The sequence below is a fragment of the Dipodomys ordii genome, unplaced genomic scaffold, assembly GCF_000151885.1.
Source record: "Dipodomys ordii isolate 6190 unplaced genomic scaffold, Dord_2.0 Scaffold71, whole genome shotgun sequence".
NCBI classification, from domain to species: domain Eukaryota; kingdom Metazoa; phylum Chordata; class Mammalia; order Rodentia; family Heteromyidae; genus Dipodomys; species Dipodomys ordii.
The window spans coordinates 99941-104699 of NW_012267287.1; the positions used below are offsets into that span (position 1 = coordinate 99941).

At 50.5% G+C, this 4759-nt stretch overlaps 1 pseudogene; it reads left to right on the plus strand.

Moving 5' to 3' along the window:
• The first annotated feature begins 1284 nt into the window (after nt 1–1284).
• Nucleotides 1285–1676, plus strand: LOC105991310 (annotated as a pseudogene).
• Nucleotides 1677–4759: the final 3083 nt, after the last annotated feature.

Here is a 4759-nt window from a genome sequence, read left to right on the forward strand (position 1 = left end):
GCACCCCACCTCCTGCACCCCACCTCCGCACCCCACCTCCGCACCCCACCTCCGCACCCCACCTCCTGCACCCCACCTCCTGCCTCCCACTGCCCGTGACTGCCCACCATGCATGCGATCCGAGCCACCTCCCCTGCAGCTCACTGTGCGGGGACACACAGGTCCTTGTGAACATCCTCCTGCTGTCTTGATTTTGGTTTTGTTTCTGGTGTTGTTTGTTTGTTTGTTTTGCAGTACTAGAGATTGAAATCAGGGACTCGTGATCAGGCAGATGCTCTACCACCTGAACCACACTTCTTGCCCCGTTTGTGTTGTTTACTAAGTAGAGTCTCACTTTATTTCCAGGCTGGCCTGGACTGCTTCCCTGCATCTCTGGGGTGACAGTGCAGACACCACCGCGGCCGCCATCACACTTCCCTCCACAGAACACCACGCTCAGCCACCAGGCGAGGTAGAGTAAAATGATGGGAGTGCCTGCGACGTTGGTCTTCCATCTCACCCCTCAAGTCGCTGGGATTACACGGCTAGAATCACTATCTCTAGGTTGTCTTTTACTTTATTTTTGATGGAACGAGGGTTTAAGTTTATGGCCTTGCACCTTATTGCCTTGTTTACTTGCTTGGCTGGCACTCTACTTCTTGAGCCACACCTCAAGCCCAAATTTTTGCTGGTTATTTTGGAGATGGAGTTTTGTAGACTTTTCTGCCTGGTCTATCTTCAAAGCACAGTCCCTGAATCTCAGCTTCCTGATTAGCTAGGATTACAGGCACCAGCCGTCGGTGCAATGTCGCAGTTTGCTTGCTCCTGACGGAGAATAACTTAGCATGCATGTGGTCAGTTCTGCTCATACAGAGTAAAAGAGACACAGGCCTGCCTCAGAGGCTGGGGCTGCCTAAGTGCCAACCCTAACCTTTCCTGCTCAACCCACGCCACTCTGAGTGGCCTTCCAGTGCTGCCTGCTCTCAGCTTGCAACGCCCCCCAACATCCCCCAGCACCCCAGTCTGCCAGCCTATCCCTCTCCTTCCCTTAGGGATATGTTCTTCAAGTTCCCAGATATCCAGCCTGGTTAGGAGCCCTTCCTCTCAGTCCTTCCCACCCACAGCCCAGCTATTAGAGGGTTCATTGATCCTAAGAAAACATGGCTTATTTGGCAATTCTACTGCTCCATACATAGGATCATAAATTATCCTTAGCAAATTGTTCCCTTAAAACAAATTGTACCTGAAGTGAAAGCCAGACAAAACAAAACTTTGAGAGCACCCAGTGGGAGGAGACCAGGCACCATGACCACCTTGCCACCAGCAGACAGCTCCCCGGGCAGCCCCTGAGCCCTGAGGACGAAGAGGCCAGCTTGGATGAGTACGACCTGTAGAGCCTGGGCCATCCCTATGTGGCTGGTGGAGGCCGGAAAGGTCGCACCAAGGACAAGCAGCTGCCAACACCAACCGCCCCAGCCCTGGTGGGCACGAGAGAAAACTGGTGACCAAGTTCCAGAACTCAGAGAGGAAAAAGGCCCAGTGCTAAGACAGACTTACAGATGAGGCCAACCATGACTGCACCCACCGTGGCATCAGGACTATGAGGGAATGAGGAGCTGGAGGGGGCAGGACCCAGGCCCACCCCCCCTTGTGCCCCCTCCCAAGACTTATCCTACCTAAGGAAGGACCCAAGGGGGGAGGGGTACCAGAAGTGCTTCTAGGCCCAAGCGAAAGAGCAAAGGCAGAGAATGAACCAGAGAGTGAGGAAGGCACCCCCAAAAAGAAACAAGACACTGGAGCCCCCAGGGTAGCAGCAACAATAAACAATTCAGCAGCTGCAAAACAACAACAACAAACACAAATTGTACCTTCATGTAAAAATAATTACTTAACAACTCAGAGTTTAGCTACATTAAAAATGCTACTACGCTTTTCTGGTTCTGGTGTCTTGTCATAAAAATTCCGGCAGAAGCACAAAATCCTCTTGAAAGACAAGGAGTACCTTGATTTCCAGGTAGCTAAAGAAGTAGTTCTGAGCTGCTGACTACAGCTTCAACCTGAGGTGAGTGTGAGTGAGGGTGACAGGGAGCTCTCTGGTTGGACGGGACGGTGGACGCCCCACAATCCTCCTAGTCCCTTCATCTACTGGTCAAGTTACAGACAGGGATTCTAATTTCTCTGGTAAGTTTTTTTTTTGAGGTCCAGTCATGGGGCCTGAACTCTGGGCCTGGGTGCTGTCCCTCAGCTCTTCAGCTCAAGGCTAGCGCCCTACCACTTGAGCTAGCTTTTTTCTTTTTGCTTATGTGGTGCTGAGGAATCGAACCCAGGGCCTCAGGCATGCAAGGCAAGCGCTCCACCACTGAGCCACCTTCCCAGCCCCTCTAGTAAGTTTTAAGAAGTGAAATTTTGGAATCCCACTGTTAATATCCATCTCTGTAATGTGGAGCTTAGAATGATTTTGGAGTTGGGAACATCAAATACTGAAATGACCCATTTAGTTCACATGGAAAAAGCTGGCTCACCCAAGACTAGGAAAAAGCCCCTTCCCCGCACACCCTAGATCCCTCCTCTGCTCCAACCAATACTGTGCACAGATGGCATAAGCTCTGCCCATCCAACCTGTTGCACCACATGTCGGGAAGTTTCTGTTCCCACTTAAAAAAGCCTAACGCTTCATAGCACCACTGACTGTGACTGCAAATCTGAAGGACTCATAAAGCATCTGACATTTTGAGCTGCATGAAGTGTGCAAGAAAACAAAAGGGTCCAAGGAGTATTGATTTAGAGCATCCCTGCATCCATGGGTTCTGTTCTGTCCAGGCAGCTGTGCACGCGCGCACACACACAAACACACACACTTCACAGAGAGCCACCCTTGCTCACCCATCAGACAACCCTGGGTGCCTCTACTAGGAAGCCTCTGGAGGCTGGCCCTGAGGCCCCCTGGTAGGCTGTTGCCTAAAAACTTGGGCATACTTAAGTTGGCTTAATTAGGTAGAGGAGGAAAAGTACTTTAAGTCACTTTGTGCTGCTACTACAACATTTCTGATTAGTCTGATGGCCAAAATGCTGCTGTCTTAAGACAGGGATTCTAGGTGAAGAAGAGCATCAATAGGACCCTAGTAAGTCTCCCACTACTCCAGGACAGCAAAGGCCTAAGATGCCTTGCAGGCAAGAGCAACAAAGTACACTAGCCATATGATTACCTTTACTGTCAGGACTGGGTTCATGGCCTCTTTGATCAAGTCCCCAAGTTACACAGGAATTGCTCAAGCATCAATGGGGCGGGTTTGCCTCCCCATAGATTAGCCCGTTGACTGGTGATAGGTCTCAATAGGCTGTGGCCTTCTCTTCTCAGACTCTGCTGCAGCAGGCAGCAAGGTCAGATGCCCGGCACACAGTAGGGCTGTTACCTCTCGCCAGTGCTCCCGTCATGGAGGAAAAGTCCCATCCCAGAGCCTGCACCTGGGAAACATCGATGCACTTTTTATTTTTATTTAACAGAAGCAGCTTCCTGATCACTGGAGATGAAACCCAGAATTTTTCTTTTTTCTTTTTTTTTTTTCTGGTCTTAGGGACTGAACTCAGGATCTGGGCACTGTCCCTGAGCTTTTTTTTCACTCAAGGCTGGCACTTTACCACTTGAGGTACAGCTCCACATCTGACTTTTTGTGATTAATAAAGGATAAGAGTCTCAGGACTTTCCTGCCCAAGCTGGTCTTTAGCTCGCAGCCCCCTGGGTAGCTAGGATTACAGGCTTGAGCCAGTGCCCAGCTTTTCCATGGCTTCTTGCACTTGCAGGGGCCCATGACTTTCCACCGAGGGCAGGACTCGGCTCCTACCTGGTCAGTCAGCAGCTACATCGGGTACCATCACCCTGGGTACGTGGAAGTCGATCAGCGTTTTCCAAGACTTAGAGCCTGCTCCCCACCAACCCACAGAAGGATGAAAACACACTGCATTCATATGTAACTCATTTCATATTGTGTGTTAATATGCACACACACACATATCCTAGTCATTTGAAAGTATATCTTTCACATTCATTAAGGCTATTTAAGGGTATATGTTAAATGAAATGCTATAAGATTCAAAATTACCAGATCAATGAGTTAACAGAAAAATTATCTTTGCAGAAAAACTATGACTGTGATTTTCCAAAATAGGATTCGATTGTTCATATGTATTAACCAAAAATAAATTCTACTGCTTCGCAGTAGAAACCACACAGCCGGTTTCCAGAAACAGAAACGCAGGGGTCTGGCATCAGTGTCGGCACACACAGCAAGCCAGCTCGGAGACAGGCCGGGCTTCGCCGATCAGCTAGGCAGAACACAGCTGCTCAAACGCAACACCTGTCCGACCCACTTCAGCCCTCTCCCCGTGCTGATGGGGTGTGGACACACTCTGTTCCCAAGTGGATGGAATTCTCCAAGAGCACAGCAAGTGATTTAATAAAGGAACTCACCAATGTCAAATTGCAATAAATTTACCAAACATTTTTCACTGTATGTCGCGCTTTACAGTAAGAAAGTGTGGACAGAAGCAGGCACATCCGTGGACAGAGTCTCGCTGTCGGGTGGCTTCCGTTCCTCGGCTCCTCGCCCCCTCGGCGGAGGCCCCGCGCGGCCGGCCCGGCCGGGGGCCAGCCCACCCCACACACGCATTGTAAACTTTAAATGGGTTCTGGTACGCACAACACAGGCCAGAGAAACCGCCCGACACGGAAGGGAGGACGCTGAGCGCGGCGCGGCGCCGCGCGCTCGGGGAGCGCCTGGGG